Consider the following 20,052-nt stretch of genomic DNA (forward strand, 5'->3'; position numbering starts at 1 on the left):
CTAGACTGGGACCCAATCTACATTATTAAATAAATAAAAAGAGCTAGCCTTCTAAAAAGATTATTCAAAAGCGAGAGCAAGGACCACTATTATTAAGACTACTACCATTACTACTACTGCTGCTGCTGCTGATACTGGATATCCAGAAACTGCTGTCACAATATGTTGAAGCGAGAGAATCACTCTAACGTGCCTGTGATGTTGCTGCTGCTCGCATCCTCTGTGGAGTCCTCTTTCCCGGTCTCAAAAGATCTAGAGTACAGATCCGCCATCATTTGGTCAATCCATGCCTTTGAGCTAAACTCGGTTGAAGGTGCAAAACCAGAGCTTTCAGGAACCCCTGGCCCGTCGAATCCTGGCTCAGCTACAGGGGATGGTGGTGAAGTGTTGGGCATAGGTACATCAGAAACCACTTGATCCTCTTCTGGGTTGAACCATGATGGATACTCGGGTATGTCAATGATCAGAGACTCCGGTATTGGCTCTGCCATGTTCATAGGGTAAGGCAGAAAAGGATACTGGCCTCTGCCGTGGTGAAGCTCGGATAGCAGTGTATCATAAGGCATGTTAGGGTCAAACTCCTGGCTGAGCAGAGGGTGAGAGAAAGGATGGTCGGGAAGATAGTAGGTGGCGGACTACCCCAAAACACCGCGCTCTCCGTCACGGGGTCCACGTATCTGCCGTACGCTGGGTACTCAAAAAAGATCACGTTGGTCCCCATTTGCGGACATGGAAAAAAGGGGGTGAGAACCTAAGGTTCCTAGTAGGGTACTATACGAAAAATCTAAGGGAGTCCACAGCCTAAGTCTAATCATTTATAAGGTCACAACAGAAATTAATCATACAACAGATGCAATCACAAGTATATAACAGTATAATAGTCACATATACAAGTAAGCAAACACAAGCAAAGAAATGTAGCAACCAAGTATGATACATTTCTGGTCCTACGCAGGTCACGAGCTCATGCATCGGTTGGCTACTCGCAGCCCGACGTTACCCGGCCCAACTCCGGATATGGCTACTCCACTGGGTCGGTCGCGCACCGGTGCCCGAAATACAATCACGGCATTAATAAAGAATGGCCAAAAAATACAAGGTGCTCCCAATGAGTAACAGTCCATATGGGGGCATCCCCACGTTCATATAATCTCTGGCCAGGCGGGATGGAAGTCTGCTCTGCCAAGTACTTCTTAGCACCTTAGGGTTTACAGTTTCTTCTTTCGCGGCACATCTCAACAGAATTTATTTCTAAGGGAATTTTCCTTCCTTCTTTTATAAAAAATAGTGCCCGGCTCTTTCTTAAAATATCTCAGTCTTGTCACATTTTACCATTTTACCCCTTTTATTTAACTTTTTTTGTACCGTTTTCATTAGGTTTTTAATGACGCTTACACCCCTAATGTTATTATTTTACCATTGTATCTTCATATTTTTTCTAATAGACCTTTTCTCCTTCATTAAGTTCATTATTCATTTTTAATTTGACATTATGCCTGAAATTACTAATATGCCCCTAAGTACTCTAATTTTACCGTTTAACCTTATTTAACGTCAAAATTTCACCGGATTAGTCTTAATAGTTGCCTATGATTAAAATTATTTCTAATATTTTTATTAAATGCCAATTTTCACCATAAGGGACTTAAAACCAAATTTATCCTTTATTAATTTATTTACTTATTCTAGTTACCGCTTTTTACCGTTTTACTTCTAACTTTTGGCTCATATAAGCACCAAAAACAAGCACAACTATACTCTAACTAATCCTAACCCTTACCTCTTATGTAATTCGGTTAGTAAACCTTTCTCACACACGAAAACATGCATACAAGGGGAGAAACACAGCTGGTGGTGGTAAGTTTTATTTTTGGGCCCAAAGTGTCGCAAAACGTCGAAATTCAACCACTGTGAGCTCAAAACTCCTTAACTCCTTAGGCGTGCTCCATGGGTGATTTAAGAGGATTTCTTTATACATGGAGGAGAGTAAGGATTCATCATTGCTACTATTTTTTTTAAAGAAAAAGGAAAGGAGAAAGAACAAGAGTTTACCTAGCCGAAATTCAGTATAAACGCAAAGATTGACGAAAATGGGCAAGAGTTTTTACTTGTATGATTTGAGTCCTTGAAGAACACTTGAAGAATAGTGTATGAATGGTGAAATAAGGGGCTGAAAATGCAGGTAGTATGTGTATAATTTTCACTGTTTTTCCTCTCTCACTCACGGTTCTTATCTCTCTCTTTATGGTAAAATGTTATTGAATTTTTGCTTGGTAATTACCTTAAATAAAATTTGAAGTCTAACCTAATTAAATGTGATAAAAGAGGACTGAAAAAATTAGAGAAAAATAGGCTGATAGCAAGAGAGAAGGGGCGTGATTTTCAGGAAACACAGTCAGCGTCATAATGACGTGTTTATCTGCAGTTAACCGCAGTTAATTACTCATGGTTAAAAACACAACAGAGAAGGATGAGAGGATGAGATAATCTCAACCCAGAGGCTAAGAGAGGGGGGCTGAGTTACTTGAGTAGCAAGCAAGAGGATTCGGGGCCTTTAGGAGTCATTTGTGGAATACTAGGCAGAAATTTGGTTTGTATATCTTTTACCGAACAGTAAAACAATTAATGGCTAATAACTATTCTTAAAGAAGTAAATCATGAAGGGATAGCTAATATAAATCTAGAGACACATTTACTTGAATAGAAATTACTTTTACCACTGGTTTTGAGGTTTTCGGTTACTAAAATTTTTCTCAGTACACACACAATCGTCACTAAAAGTGTTTTTACGGCTCAAAAATTTTTGGTGTGGTAACTAAGCCAATGGTAAGATAGTATTTAATATCCATTAGTCAAATTTGACTTAGAGGGATTAATTACCCTCATAAAGCCAAGTTTGACCTCGTAATTCTCTTTTTCTTTTTTAATTTTTTTCAGCCAGAAAAGTCTGTTTACCAAAAATCTGGTTCTTACAATTAGAATTGCTGAAACTGGAAATCTGAAGAGAAGTGCTTCTAAGGAAGAAAAGGCTTTTTCCAGGACTGACCTTGAGGTATCTAGGAACCGAATGGTAGCATCATAATGATTCTTAGTAGGCGAGACCATGAACTGGCTAAGCTGTTGTGTGGTGTACATGATGTCCGGCCGAGTTATGGTCAGAAAAATGAGGCAACCGACAAGACGACGGTAAATAAAAGGATCATCCAGAAGAGTGTTGCTGTCTTGATACGATTAATTAGCACTATCTATTGGCACATAAGTAGTGAAGGTTGTGGTAGGCTTAGAGAAGGGGGGTTGAATCTATGCCTTCCTTTAAGTTGCTGTTATTACCCTTTTAAAATGAACTTTCAATTCAGGTTCTGTTTGAACTCAGCAGCGGAAATTTATGAGACAATTTATTTTTGTCTCATGAATATCAGAAAACAGAACTCAGCAGAGAAGAGAAAAGCTAACACCAGCATGTATCCTGGTTCGGTTGTCTTGTGCTATGCAACCTACATCCAGTCTCCTCCACAACTATGGAAGAATTTCACTATAGTTAACAGTATTACATACACCAATTTCACAGGATTGACCCAATTCTCTCACACTCAAGTTCTAACCTAACTTGACATTGGCTATGCTAATACCTAACTATTCATTCTTAGTGCGTGCTAACCCAACTAAGAAAGGGATACCTTACAGGTACAAGATACAAGACATAAACATATCTAAAGAAATCAAAAAATAACTCTAGGCTTTTCTTTCAAGTGTATCATTCAGCCTTTTTCCACTCATGGCTTTTACTTGAGCTTTCTCACAATGCATTTTCTCACAAGAAATTACAGAAAGATAAACATAGAAAAATACATTACAATCTGTAAAACATGAAGGAGATTGACTTCATCAGCAGCCTCTTAGCTATGTGCATAACCAGATTCACAAACCTCAGATACAGTTCTTCAGTATTGGCCGAATGCTTCTTTGAAAGAAAGCATTATCCAAGTAGAGAAACTTCTTTGCAGAACACTATTCTCACACTCTGGTTTTCTCTCCTTGGTTTCTGAATGAACAGCAAACCTCTTTTTATCTCCTTGCATGTTGCTGGGTTCTTCTTTCAAGGTCAACACCTTGAGCCTTGAGCTTCACCAACCCACAGAATCAATTTTTCTCATTAAACCTTAGAGTAGAAACTTTGCTTCTGACTTCTTCATCTTGACCGAAAGCCATAAAACAGCAACCATAGAAATTTTCCAATGGTCAACTTGATCTGAGCCCTTGAAAACCAACTTGGTCCCCAAGTCTTGTTTGAGACCGTAGATACACAGCAGAGAAGAACAGAAATCCTCTTTCCCTTGTATCCCATTTCGGATAGAGCAGAGAGTTGGGAAGAAGAGATGAAGCCGAGTTGCATGTATGAGGAAATGATTTACCTATAACCTAAGCTTGATTTGGTTTGGATTTTCTGATTTAGATTTCTGTGTTTCAAGCTTAATCCTTCTCTCTCTTGCTTCTTTGGTGACTAGCTTGATGAGGAAGCTCTCTCTCTTTCTCTTTCTTACTTTTCTGAAGTTTTGATTTGACTTGGTCAGAGAGGAGAGGAACGTTGCACATTGAAAGAATGAAGACTTCAATCTTACAAGAGAAGCTTTGTGGGATGGATACGAGCTTGGATTGGATTTCCATTAAGCAACCCGTTTTGGCTTTGTTTCTTTTGGGCTTCTGATTTTTGCTTTCAGCTCATCAACCTTGCTGATTGTTTTTCATTCCATTTGGGCTATGGAATTTTGGCCTACAACAATAAAAAATTAGTAATAAGTAAATATAATTAATCAACCCTAATTATTTATTTTGCCCAAAAATAATGTTTGTCATCACTAATTAATTTCTGAACTCAACAATCTCCCCCTTGATGACAAACATGATTTAAGCAATAATAAAAAAAGAAATAAATTGAGTGAGGTTTAGAAACTCCCTTTGATTTTTGTCATTTGCTTTTATGTTGCTCCCATTTTCCTTTTCAAGATTAGCTCTCCCTGAGTTTATGCTTTCATCTTTGTTCCTATTTTTTTTTTGTTCTTAAAGAGAGCACAATAAAGAGCTAAATACATTTATCTTGGCTAAGGGATATCAAATAAGCAACATCACATAATCAGCCCAATATCAAGCTAATATCATCAGCAAAATGATTCAGCATGTGAAATCAAGAATTAATGTAGCAAAAAATCCCAAAAGAAAGAAATGCTATGATCTATTATCCTATTGCTATATCTATTATCCTATTGCTATTACTCCCTCTTTTGTCATCAAGGGTGGATAATAAGCAAGATCAACAAAAACAAAGTCTTGCATCCTGCAGAAAAGAGTTAGTCCATAGTGCAAAGTACTGACTAAACTACCAAAGGTGCAGCAATATCTAGAGTTATTACAGTCATCCAAAATGAAACAGTTCAAAAGTAGCTAAAGAAACAGAATTCATGAGACAAAAAGGAGAGCAGCAGCAGCAGTTTTCATGAGACAAATCCTAGGCATCAGAACCATTCTCCTCCGAAGCAGCTTCCTCTTCAACATCAGTGGCAATGTCTTCATCATTGTGAAGGTTATAAATGAAGGTCATGAGCACAGCCACCCTGTCCCTTGATTTTCTCAGAAAGTTCTCATGCTTGCTAGCTAGCTTCCTTTGTTCCTTGCTCATGGCAATCATGTGATTTGATTGGGAAACAAACTCTTGAGCGACATCCTTGACCATATTCAGCAGATCAAATTTCTTCCCAGTGGAGATAGAAGTACCCTCGGTGGAAGGAGGGGGAGAGTCATCTGGAATGAACTCTTCATCATCATCATCTAGAACCACTCTCTCAGATCTAGTTGGTCCTTTTTGCTGTTTCACTGAACCACCCCCTTTTAGGTATGAATGTCTGTTTTCATAATCCTCATTTGACAGATCAACACCAAAATTCTCAAATATGCAAGTTAAAAACATGCCATAAGGTAGTGCTTTATCTTTCACACTTCTAACATAATCAAACATGTATCTAGCCATCAAATGGGCAAAAGAGATTTCTGTTTTAGTGATTAGGGCATACAAAACAAGTGTGTCCGTGTAAGAAACCCTTTGATATGAACCACTTTGAGGAATTAAGATGTGGTTGACAATTCGGTGCAACTGAGCACGTTCATATCCTAGGGCTTTGTGAGTGGGTGTGATGCCATCAATTAAGGAAACATGTTCACAAATGTGAGCCAAAGCATCATGGTAAGAGATACCAACTCCATCATCCCACTTTACAGATGTATAAGCACACGGCCCAACATCAGTGTACTTCAAAGAGTCACTGATAGTTTCATTATTCAAAATAATGTCTCTGCCCTTAACATAAGAATACACACTTCCTTTATGGTAAGTCATGTTTGCATAAAATTCTTTGACTAACTGAGGATATACAGGTTTTTTTATTTTGAAAAGGTGATTCCAGTCTAAAAACTCCAAATTTTCAACAAAAGGAAAACCTTTCTTTTTCAAATCAGGTAAATCAGCAAGAAAAGATGGACATAGAATATGATACTGAATAACTCCCTCATAAAAATGTGGTTCATGGCAGATTTGAAACGATGGGGGTTATAGTCTGAGTGAGATGTCATGTAGTGTGATTTGTGAGCAAAAGGATCAATGTCTGGTTCTCTAACAGATTTGAGAGGGCGATGAGGGTTACCTCTTTGTGAGCGGACAGGAATAGACCTTGACTTAGGTTTTGCTGTTTCAGGAACAGGTTCTTCAACAGCAGGACGCTTACCCTTGGATGAGCCAGGTTTCGAAGAGCTTGGTTTGGATGGCGTTGCCTTAGGTGGTGGCGTCGGCTTGGCAGGGGCAGGGTATCGTGGTGTAGTCTTGGTTCGCGCCATGGGAGCAGTGCGAGGAGGAGAGGTTGGAGGAGATGGTGAAGGTGTGAAGGTTCGGTCTTGGGAGCGAGTGGAGGGCTTGGATGGAAGTTTATACACCTTTTCACGAGGAGGCTTGTGTGCTATGGTTTTCTTCCTCATTTGGTGGTTATTTGATTTAAGAAGAAAAAGAGTAATGAGGGTAGTGGTGAGAACCGAAGGGATAGAGAAGGAGTTATGGAGGGAAGAGATGGAATGTTGGTAACCGTACCCAAAAGAAAATTTCCAAAACCATGCAACTGCATCACCATTTGAAAAGACTTGAAAAGACATGACCTCATAAAAGAAAGATTTGATTTGATTTTCAAAACAAGGAAATTTAATTTTAAATTTTCGAAATCCTTAAAGATAATGAAGAAAAAAATTAAATCAAACTAAAAGTTTTTGACAACAAAAAATATTAAAGTAAAACCCTTTTAAAAAATTAAACACACAGGCCAACAAAAAATATTAACCAAAAATTGTAACATTCATGTTTGGGCCCAGAGATGGTTTGACTTAAGGAAATACATTTGGACCACTCATGATCTGAATTTTGAAGTTGGCCCAGATTGAGTTTCACTTGAAGCAAGCCCAGAACACGCTGATTTTGAAGGAAACGTTCATCACCTGCCCATAATTGTCTCATACCTGTTTATGAGACAAAAAGCTCCAGCAAATACATCAGCATTTTTCAAATAAAGAATCATAACTCAGAATTCCTAGACAAGTCCTAAGCATGCAGAATCTATCCTCAGCTAGTGGTTTTGTGAACATATCTGCTAATTGCTCCTCTGATTTAACAAATTGAATACTAATATCTCCCTTTTGGACATGTTCTCTTATTGAGTGAAATTTCACTTCAATATGCTTAGTCCTAGAGTGCAAAACTGGATTTTTAGAAATATTAATGGCACTCATATTATCACACATCAAGGGAATATTTTCAGCATTTAATTTGTAATCGACAAGCTGTATTTTTAACCATAAAAGCTGAGAACAACAAGAAGAAGCAGCTATATACTCAGCCTCTGCAGTGGATAAAGCCACAGTTGGCTGTTTCTTACTTGACCAAACATTCAAAGACTTCCCAAGGAAGCAACATAAGCCTGAAGTGCTCCTTCTATCAACTCTATCACCAGCAAAATCTGCATCACAATAACCAACTGCAGAAAAATCATCAATCTTAGGATACCAAAGACCAAAATTGAATATGCCATGAACATATCTAATGATCCTCTTAACTGCAGAAAGATGTGACTCTTTTGGTTTGGATTGGAACCTAGAACACAATCCAACACTTTGCACAATATCGGGCCTAGAGGAAGTTAAGTACATAAGAGACCCAATCATTCCTCTATACCTAGTCTCATCAACATCTTTCTCAGTTTCTCCCTTATCTAATTTAGAACTAGGATGCATGGGAGTTCCCATGGGTTTGGCATTTTCCATACCAAATTTCTTAACTAATTCCTTGGCATACTTTTCTTGATGAATGAAAATACCTTTTTCAGTTTGTTTAATTTGCAGCCCAAGGAAGAAATTAAGTTCACCCATCATACTCATGTCAAATTCACTTGTCATGAGTTTTCCAAATTCAGAACAAAGGGATTCATTGGCTGATCCAAAAATAATGTCATCAACATATATTTGGACTAGAATAAAAGAATCATTAGAGTTCTTGATAAATAGAGTTGTGTCAGTGGTGCCTCTTTGAAAACTATTTTTCAAAAGAAAAGAGCTAAGTCTCTCATACCAAGCTCTAGGAGCTTGTCTTAAACCATAGAGAGCTTTAGATAATTTGAAAACATGATTAGAATGCTCTTTATTTTCAAAACCAGGAGGCTGCTTCACATACACTTCTCTATCTATCACTCCATTCAAAAATACACATTTCACATCCATTTGATATAATTTAAAACCACAATATGCAGCATAAGCTAAGAGAAGTCTTATGGCTTCCATTCGGGCAACAGGGGCAAAGGATTCATCAAAGTCTATTCCTTCTTCTTGGTCATATCCTTGTGCCACTAGCCTTGCCTTGTTTCTTGCAATGTTACCATCTTCTCCCAACTTGTTCCGAAAAATCCACTTGGTGCCGGTCACTTTCTTTCCACTTGGCCTTGGAACCAAAATCCATACTTGGTTCTTTTTAAACTCAAGAAGCTCATCCTCCATAGCTTTAACCTAAGAAGGGTCACTAAGTGCTTCCTTGACGTTTTGAGGTTCTATTTGTGAAAGAAGGGCAATATTTGATCCTTCATTTGCCTTTCTAGTGGAAGACCTTGTTTGCACTCCATGAGATACGTCCCCAATGACAAATTCCTCATGATAATTCTTCAAGAATCTCCATTCACGAGGTCTGGTGGACTTGGAGGCAGATTCAATCACCAAGGGGTTCTGAACGCTGCTGGCTGCAGGATTTCCTTCAGATTCATGAGACAAAATAGAATTGTCTCTTGAATTTTCAACATTAGCAGTTTCTGGTTCAGCTTGTCCATAATTTTCTTTTTCATGATTTTGAGCAGCTTCATCTTCCTTTTGAGCTTGATTTCCTGCATCACAATCTTCAAAAATGCTTTGTACCAAGTTAGTATCACAAAATGTAACATGTATGGACTCCTCAATAATCCTAGCATCTTGATGATAAACCCTATATGCTTTACTAGTTGTGGAATATCCTACAAACAAACACTCATAAGCCTTTGGATCAAATTTTCCCAAATTTTCTTTGTTATTTAAAACGAAACATTTGCATCCAAAGATGTGCAAGTAATCTAAGTTTGGTGGGTAGCCTTTCCAAAGTTCATAAGTGGTTTTCTTCAAAAATTTCCTTATAATTGTTCTATTCAAAATGTGGCAAGTTGTGTTTACCGCTTCAGCCCAAAGGAATTTTGGAACATTACTCTCACAAAGCATAGCTCTTGTCATCCCTTGTATGCTTCTATTTCTTCTTTCCACAACACCATTTTGTTGTGGTGTTCTTGGACACGAGAAGTTGTGAGATATTCCAAATTCCTCACAAAAGGATTCAAACAAATTATTTTCAAATTCAGTTCCATGATCGCTTCTTATAAAAGAGATTTTCAAATCCTTTTCATTTTGAATTTTCTTGTAAAAAGGTTCAAAGGCCGAAAAGGCTTCATTTTTGTGTGCAAGAAATAAAACCCAACCAAACCTAGTATAGTCATCCACAATCACTAAACTATAATGTTTACCACCTAGGCTTTGAGTTCTTGTTGGACCAAATAAATCAATGTGTAGCAACTCAAGTGGTCTTTTAGTAGAGATGTCTTCCTTTGGTTTAAAAGAACTTTTTGTTTGTTTTTCCATTTGGCAAGCATCACAAGTGATGTCTTTGTCAAACTTTATCAAAGGAAGATCTCTTACTAATTCTTTCTTTACAAGTTTGTTTATTTGAAACATACTTGCATGGCCCAATATCTTGTGCCATAACCACTTTTCAGATTCTTTAGAGTGAAGACAAGCTACATTTTGATCCTTTAGTTCATCAAGAGTAAGTCCATACATATTATTGAAACGCTTGGCAACAAACATCACTTCATTTGTATTTTCATTAACAACACAATATTCAAGCCTTTTGAAAACAACTAAATATCCTAAATCACAAAGCTGACTTATACTCAAAAGATTGTGCTTTAAACCACATACCAAAAGTACATCATCAATGAAAGTAGATTGTTCATTACCTACTTTTCTAACAGCAATGATTTTACCTTTACCATCATCTCCAAAGGTCACAAAACCTCCATCATACTTATTTAGTTTGATGAAGTAGGTTGACCTTCCAGTCATGTGCCTTGAACATCCACTATCTATGTACCACATGTCCTTTTTGTTCTTGGATGCTAGGCAAATCTGCATGATGAGTTTCAAGTAGCCTTAGGTATCCAAATTAATTTGGATCATTTGAAGTTAATCCATCTTGGTTTCCCAAGTGCATTGAAATCACAAAAACATTGTAGACTTTGTTTCCTACAACTCTCTTTTCAATGAAGCATTGTGCATATGAGTGACCAAATTTCTTGCAATTGACACAATAATTTTCTGATGTGTGTCGCTGAAATTGAGGTGAGTTATAATGCTTGAAATGATTACAGTTTTGAAATTTTCTGGTTTTTGGAGGAGATGCATTTCTTTTGACAAACTGATTTTTATTAAAGTTATTTCTCTTTGCAAAAGCATTTTCACCAGAATTTTTTTGAACATTTTTACCTTTCGAAAATGAGGTTTTGTTGTAAAATGGTGGTTTCTTGAAAGCGGCCTCATTTTTCGAAATGTAACCCAAACCTGGCCGGTTTGAACTCGGACCGGTTCTTGGTGAAGGCTCAGCTTCACTTGTGTATTCTTCATCAGATTTTTCTTCACAAGTTGAAACATATCCGATACCTGATTTGTTTGGTATGGATTTGGTATTTGATGAAGAAGCCACAAATTTTATAGAGAAAGTGTTAGAAATTGCATCTTCCTTGGCTATGTAGCCTAAACCAGATTTTTCAAATAATGGTCTTTGACTTGCAAGTAATTTGTCCAAGTTACTAGAACCTTGAGCAAATTTTGCTAAGTCACAATTCAGCCTTTTAATCATATCATTTAATCTTTCATTTTCAGCAATTAACTCATGAGAAGGATCCACAATGTGCTTTCCTTTTAATTTTTCAAGTTCAGATTTTAGAAATCTGTTTTCTTCAATGATGTCCAAAGCACATTCAGTTTCCTTCACCTTTTCTTTTAAAAAATTATTTTCAGCTCTTAACACATCTCTTTCAGATCTGCACTCATTGTACTTGTCAAGCAGTTTTGAGGTGTTTAAAGTAAGATCATCAATAATAGCATGTAAATCCTCAATGGTCAAATCATAATAGTTTACCTCATCAAAATTGTTGTTTCCAGCCATGAAGCAGTCTTTATCATCTCCTTCAGATTCTTCTTCTTCATTTGAGTCATTCTCAAGATCCTCCCAAGCTGCCATGAGTACTCTCTTCCTTTCCTTCTTTCCTTTGTCCTCCTTTTTGAGCTTTGGACAGTTTAGCTTGAAGTGTCCAGCCTCCTTGCAGTGATGGCACGTCACTTTGCTCAAGTCGATCTTGTGCTCCTTTGAACTTGAACCTTTGTATTTGCCCTTGTTCTTCATCATCCTTCTAAATCTCCTAGCAAAAAACAAAAGTTCATCATCTGAAATACCATCACTAGACTCACTCTCTTTCGGTTCTATTTGTGACTTGAGGGCTATTCCCTTTTTCTTTGAGTCTGTGTTTGTGTGTGTGGCTTCATAGGCAAGGAGTTTTCCTCTCAGCTCATCATAGGTTATGGGACTTATGTTGTTACTCTCGGTTAGGATAGTGGCAGTGTTTTCCCATTCTTTTGTGAGGCTTCTAAGGAGTTTTCTCACCAAGGTTTCTTCTGCATAGTTTGTACCAAGGTTCGGAGAACCGGACCGGTCATCGAACCGCTTTAGTCACTGGTTCACTGGTTTACTGGTTCAACCGATCCAACCGTGGTCTAACCGAAAAAACTGTTTTAGAATAAAATAATATATAAATTTTAAATATATATCCTAAAATATAATTATAGCTTTTGATAAAGATCTTCCTACCAATCCAGTTCTTTTGGTATAGCTTTGTGGTATAATTATAGCTTTGTGGTATAATTATACCAATTCAGAATTAAACTGCATATACTATATTCAAGGAAAAATCTTATGCTTGTACAACTTAACAGCACATAATCCACTTGACATAAAGCTAAGCTGGACAAAGGGGGATCATAAACAACTGATTTTGTGGAAGTTCAATAAATAAACAAACAAACTACAATAATATGCATTATGCAATGCCATAAACAAACCAATGATGAATGGTTCCTCTCTTCAAGCTTGTGGGGGACTAGAATCAATCAACAGAGTAGCTGTTGGGATAATCTTCCTTCTTAATTCTTATAAACCTCAAACAATTTCCTACAAAATGAAAACTGAGCACAAAATAGGGCCTTAAAACAAAAATAAAACAACACTCACAGAGCCAGAAATCAGAACATTCACACAGCCAGAAATCAAGAACAATCAGCACAATATACTAAAAAGAGCCAGAAATCAAGAACAATCAGCAACTAAAATTAAAATACAGCAACAAATAATCACCCTAAATACTAAAATCGATAAATCTATCAACAAAAATTCAAAAACAGTTGATTCAAAAGTTAAAAAATACTAAAACAGCAGCAGCAAGTACCAAACCGCAACAAGTAATCCCTAATCACACTAAACCTGAAATTTCAACAGCAACAAGTAATCCCTAATCACACTAAACCTGAAATTTCAACAAACATAACAAACAACAACAAGTAATCCCTAATCCCTAAACAAAATTTCCAATAATGATTTCATTTTCATTTTTAGCAGCAGCAAGAAAATTTTAACCAAAATTTCAGAAATCAAAGAAAGAGCAGTAGCACAAAATCAGCAAAAATGATCAATTTCATAATTTCACATTAAAAATCAACAAATAGAGGCTCTGGGAAGAGAAGACAGAGACACGAACAAAACAGACAGAGACACTAACCTTCGATGGAGGCACGGACGGCGACCAGGGAGACGATGGCTACCGGGGAGACGACGGCGAGCGGCGATACGGCAGCAAGTTGCTTCAAGCCAACAAAACAGAGAAGTCATGGAGGTCGGACGGATGACGGGAAAGCAGGACGCTGAGCTACAAGAGAGGGCCAGGCCACGGACGGCGCCGACAGCACGGACGGCGGCAGCACCGCGGCAGAACCATTGCAAAATGCAGAGAGAGCCTAGGGTTTTGGTTTGGTGAGTTAAGATGAAGAGCCGAAGAGGACCTGCCGACTTACTGGGTTCCGGACATGGGGAACAAGAAGAAGCGGCGGTGCTGAGGAACTGGAGACGGCGGCGGCGCTGAGGAACTGGGAACGGCGGCGACGATGGAGGGCTAGGGTTCCTTTGCTTCAGAGTTCTCCAAGGAGTGAGTAGTGAAATGAATGAATGATTGGGGGAAGATGGGGGGTTTGGGTGGAGTGGATCCGTTTCTTTCTTTTTTTTTTAATTTAAAAACGGTGTCGTTTTTTTGAACCGGCCGGTTACTGGTCCGGCCCAACCGACCGGTTCTCGGCCGGTTCGACAGTTTTTCAACGGTTTTGTTTCGAACGGTTATAGGTAGAAGATCGGACAGCTTACATCGCCGGTTAAACCGGTTTGACCGGCCGGTCCGGTCTGGTTTTCAGAACCTTGGTTTGTACCCATAGCATCAAGGTTGTTGATTATGATTGAGAATCTCTCAAATGCTTCATCAATGCTTTTCTCCATCCTTCATGCTAAACATCTCGTACTCTTTTCACAGCATATCAATCCTCGTTTCTTTTACTTGTTTGGTGCCTTCGTGTGTGACCTGGAGTTTTTTCCAGATTTCTTTGACTGTCTTGCATCTAGACACCTTCCGGTACTCTTCAAAGCTGATAGCACAGTGAAGAAGGTTGATTGCTTTAGCATTCAGCTCTATCTTCTTCTTATCATCTTCATTCCATTCAGCTTCTTCTTTTGGAGTCACCACTCCATCAGCACTTATTTTTGTTGGGATCTTGGGACTGCTCACAACAATCTTCCATATGTTGTAGTCAATGGATTGGATGAAAATCCTTATCCTTTCTTTCCAGTAGGAGTAGTTCTTCCCATTGAAGAAAGGTGGCCGGTTGTTTGACTGGCCTTCAGTGAGGGTGTAGGCAACTGTGGTTGTGCCCAAGTTGTTTGCCATTGGATCTTTGCTCCAAGCGGTTAAGCTTGATTCTTGAGACCTTAGCTCTTGATACCAATTGAAGGTTGTGGTAGGCTTAGAGAAGGGGGATTGAATCTATGCCTTCCTTTAAGTTGCTGTTATTACCCTTTTAAAATAAACTTTCAATTCAGGTTCTGTTTGAACTCAGCAGCGGAAATTTATGAGACAATTTATTTTTTTCTCATGAATATCAGAAAACAGAACTCAACAGAGAAGAGAAAAGCTAACACCAGCATGTATCCTGGTTCGGTTGCCTTGTGCTATGCAACCTACATCCAGTCTCCTCCACAACTATGGAAGAATTTCACTATAGTTAACAGTATTACATACACCAATTTCACAGGATTGACCCAATCCTCTCACACTCAAGTTCTAACCTAACTTGATATTGGCTATGCTAATACCTAACTATTCACTCTTAGTGCTAACCCAACTAAGAAAGGGATACCTTACAGGTACAAGATACAAGACATAAACATACCTAAAGAAATCAGAAAATAACTCTAGGCTTTTCTCTCAAGTGTATCACTCAGCCTTTTTCCACTCATGGCTTTTACTTGAGCTTTCTCATAATGCCTTTTCTCACAAGAAATTACAGAAAGATAAACATAGAAAAGTACATTACAATCTGTAAAACATGAAGGAGATTGACTTCATCAGCAGCCTCTTAGCTATGTGCATAACCAGATTCGCAAACCTCAGATACAGTTCTTCAGTATTGGCGGAATGCTTCTTTGAAAGAAAGCATTATCCAAGTAGAGGAACTTCTTTGCAGAACACTATTCTCACACTCTGGTTTTCTCTCCTTGGTTTCTGAATGAACAGCAAACCTCTTTTTATCTCCTTGCATGTTGCTGGGTTCTTCTTCCAAGGTCAACACCTTGAGCCTTGAGCTTCACCAACCCACAGAATCACTTTTTCTCATTAAACTTTAGAGTAGAAACTTTGCTTCTGACTTCTTCATTTTGACCGAAAACCATAAACCAGCAACCATAAAAATTTTCCAATGGTCAACTTGATCTGAGCCTTTGAAAACCAACTTGGTCCCCAAGTCTTGTTTGAGACCGTAGATACACAGCAGAGAAGAACAGAAATCCTCTTTCCCTTGTATCCCATTTCGGATAGAGCAGAGAGTTGGGAAGAAGAGATGAAGCCGAGTTGCATGTATGAGAAAATGATTTACCTATAACCTAAGCTTGATTTGGTTTGGATTTTCTGATTTAGATTTCTGTGTTTCAAGCTTAATCCTTCTCTCTCTTGCTTCTTTGGTGACTAGCTTGATGAGGAAGTTCTCTCTCTTTCTCTTTCTTACTTTTCTGAAGTTCTGATTTGACTTGGTCAGAGAGGAGAGGAACGTTGCACATTGAAAAAATGAAGACTTCAATCTTACAAGAGAAGCTTTGTGGGATGGATACGGGCTTGGATTGGATTTCCATTAAGCAACCTGTTTTGGCTTTGTTTCTTTTGGACTTCTGATTTTTGCTTTCAGCTCATCAACCTTGCTGATTGTTTTTCATTCCATTTGGGCTATGGAATTTTGGCCTGCAACAATAAACAATTAGTAATAAGTAAATATAATTAATCAACCCTAATTATTTATTTTGTCCAAAAATAATGTTTGTCATCACTAATTAATTTCTTAACTCAACAAGTAGATTTCGCACCCAACAAACAGAATCAGTATTAAATCTAAACAATATTTATGCTAAGATAAAGAGATCTCTCTTACAAAATATGCAACTTTAATTCCTAAAAAATATTTTAATGTGCTTAGGTCTTTAATATGAAATTTTTTATCTAAAACATGTTTGATGTTAGCTATTTCAGACAAAGAATTTTCCATAATTACAATATCATCCAAATAAACTAACAATATTTATGCTAAGATAAAGAGATCTCTTTTACAAAATATGCAACTTCAATTCCAAAAAAACATTTTAATGTGCTCAGGTTTTTAATCTGAAAATTCTTATCTAAAATACATTTGTTGTTAGCTATTTTAGACAAAGAATTTTCAATAATTACAATATCATCTACATGAATTAACAATATACATACTTCAGTTCTCCTAAACTTAATAAACAAGCTATCATAAAAAAAAAAGGAAAGAAAGTGAAAAAACGGATAATTTTTTGTACCACATTCGACTTGATTAGCGAAAATCATATTAAAAATTCAACAGCTTGCAACACTGGTTGGGCAGAGAAGATGGCACTCTAGGAGGCAGTAATATGTAAACATCCTTAGACCAATCACCGTGAAAAAAGACGTTGATGTCAAGCTGTAAAAATTGGAGAAAATGTTCCTAAAAAATCTACACTTTTAGTTTGTAAAGATTCTTTTGCCACAAGCCTTGTAACGTTTAATAAATAAAAATGTGTCTGGCAGATGGCTTGATGACTAATTTTTATATTTTCCTCTTTATGTCTTTCAGAATTAAGTGAAGAAGAAGTAGAGGATGTTATTTTCAAAGAGGTTAGTAGTTATCCTTGAATAGTGCTTTAGCATTTTCAATTGTACTAGACTTTCATCTTTTACCAAAATATAGTAATTGAGTCCTCACATGTGATTTTTTTTTGCGGGTGAAACTTTTAATTTTATTTGTCTAGAAATTATTGAATTTAAATATTTAAATTTTTATATTAAATTTTAAATTTTTTTTTAAAACAAAGAAGCTCAACACTAAGATGGAATAAGTAGTAGAAACAGTAAGAAAATTAAAAAAAAAAACTATTTTATATTTAAACAAATCGGTTCAATTACAGTTCAATCCTAATTGGACCATTGATCCATTAAATCAGTCACTTGACTGATTTAGTACTCACAACTATAATTATCAAATCTGGCTCGATCCAGCCAGTTCGACCAGAAATTCAACTGGGCCGAACCATTCATTGAACCGGTTAAGTATCGGATCTATAGGAATTCGGATTGACCTGCTTGGTTTTTAGTAAAGTGGTTTACAAAACCCGGACTGGGTCACGGTTTTTTTTTTTTTTTTTTGAGACCGAAACGACGTCGTTTCAGTATCCCCCACCCCTTGTTAATGCCTAGTCTGATGAATGTGATGATCACCCCGCCCCGAAGCCCTCGTCTCTTTTCACTCTCGTCATGAGTCTCGTTAGTCTCTCTCTCAAGCTCGAGCTCTGTCACTCACAGTCTCACTCTTATCTTTCATCTCCGGTTTCTCACTTCCGCCTTCCCTACGCTCGCTTCGCCGGCGACAGAAGCAGACAGAACCAGCATCTGGTCCCTTGGGTGGTGGAGGTCGTTGTCTTCTTGTTTTGGCTGTTAGTTCAGTTGGTCAGTGTAAAACTCCGAATAAATAAAAATTAAATAAATAATAAATTAAATATGAGAAAATATGGTTAGAAAATTTAGCAATCGAAATTTGATAATTTAAATATGATATTTGGACTCAGTGGATTTTCTGAGTCGTAAAACATAGTTTTCAGCAAATACAAAGTAACATTTTTGCCGACAGTATTGGCTTACGTCTGTTCGGTACTGCGTCTGAGAAAATTAATTTTGAGTAAAGAGGGTAAGAAGATAAAAGTTAGTTTGGAAAAGTAAAAATATTTAAAGTATGGATTTAAACTCTAATTTTAAACGTTTTGGCCCAAAGTTGGGCTAACGGACTAAGCAAATGTACCTGGACTACAATTGGGCCCAAGGCCCACTCACTCAACCTATAAAAGCACCAACATTCAGCATTTCACCCCTCATTTGAGGTGAAATACTTTGAGAGGAAGAGAGAAAAGAAGATGAACACCAAACTCTAACTCACCAACATTCAAACCACCGTAACTTGAGTTACGGAGCTCTGATTGACAAGCCGTTTGTGGTCACGCGTTGCTCTTCTTTTCTTCTTCGATTCTATCTAAGTTTTGTGGTGACTATTTTGAAACTCAAAGCCCAGTTTTTTTTCCCTCTTTGAATTCGAATTTGGTTAAGTGTATGTTGAGATATTATTATTTTGGTTATTTAGGGGTACTCTAGTATGAGCTATTGATGAGTTTTATCAACCAATTCCATGAGAAAAGGTAAAAAATTCCCAAACCCTAGTGATTTATTAATTTCATGAACTCTAGATTGATTATAAGTGTGAAAATTGGTTATGTTAGAGTATTGGGTGATTTTGATACACAATTGGGAGATTGATATTGCTTTTGGAGATTTGGTGGGGCTTGGAGCTAATGTTTGGTGGAGATTTCCAAAGAAAAGACTCAATTATTTTGGCTCCAAGAAGTACGGTTTAAGTTTCATTTAAGTACCGTGTGATATGATGTAAATTCCTAGGTTAGGTGCCCCTAGGATTAAGCTTGAATGATATGATTGATTAGTATTATATGTGCAATGGATGTATGGATAAATATTGAAATTGGTATTGGATAGTGAATTATGTGGTTATGAGTTTATTTGATGAAATATTGGGCCGGAGGCCGTGAATTTGGGTCAGAGGCCGGAAAGAGGTAAGAACGGTAAGTGGTGGTTGATGATTGATGATTGGTGATTTGATGAGATGATGAATTGAATGAATGATAGAAATATATAAATGTTTGAACATGAGGTTTTGTTGATTATTGAAGTTGAGCTTGATGGATTTGTATGAGATTGTTTAGAAATTGAGGTATGATTGGTTGTGGTAGAATGTGGGGCTGTATTGATGTGATATGGTATATTTTGGTGCTGTTTATAAGTATAGAAAGTTGGTTTTGAGTTGTGATTTGATGAAAATAGAGGTTTGAGAACTTTGGTGAAAATATGATTTTTGGACGAACTTCGGCGAGCTATAACGGTGATTCTGGACCCCCAAATTCTTTCAAACCTTTTCATATGAAAATTGGGTCCGTGAATTTTACATTGTTTGAAGAACGAATGAAAAATGTTTTAAAATGAAAAAGTTATTCGCGTCGGAAGTTCGGAGTGCAAAACTGAAATTCCACAACATTCAACATTTTTGCCACTCTGCATATCTTGCGTACGCGTGGTTCTTGAAATCAGCAAAGTGAGTTTTGTATTTTAAAAGATAATTTTAAACTTCTAAACCTCTATTTTTACTCTCCAGTGTCCTAAACTTAAATTTAATTATAGGTAAGGAGTTGAACGTTGAGAGGATAATAACTTGCGAGTGAAGGAAGATTGTGAAGGGGTGATGTACGTTGAAAAATGTAACGAGAATGCTGGTTTGTAAATAAATGTGATTGTGGCCCAGGGTAGTAGGCAGTGGCGATGTCCACTTGCTCTGGATATGAGATAGGGAAGAAGAATTATGAAAAATGAGTTTAATTATGGAGAATAAATGGACGTAATGATGATATTGATGTGTTGGATGTGGAGAAGG

At 37.3% G+C, this 20,052-nt stretch overlaps 1 pseudogene; it reads right to left on the reverse strand.

The window, feature by feature from the left end:
• Window positions 1–5,503: 5,503 nt before the first annotated feature.
• On the reverse strand, window positions 5,504–7,191 carry LOC148554257 (uncharacterized; annotated as a pseudogene).
• Between the last annotated feature and the right edge of the window lie 12,861 nt (window positions 7,192–20,052).

The sequence above is a fragment of the Arachis ipaensis genome, chromosome B7 (genome assembly GCF_059453495.1).
Source record: "Arachis ipaensis isolate K30076 ecotype BB chromosome B7, ASM5945349v1, whole genome shotgun sequence".
NCBI lineage: Eukaryota > Viridiplantae > Streptophyta > Magnoliopsida > Fabales > Fabaceae > Arachis > Arachis ipaensis.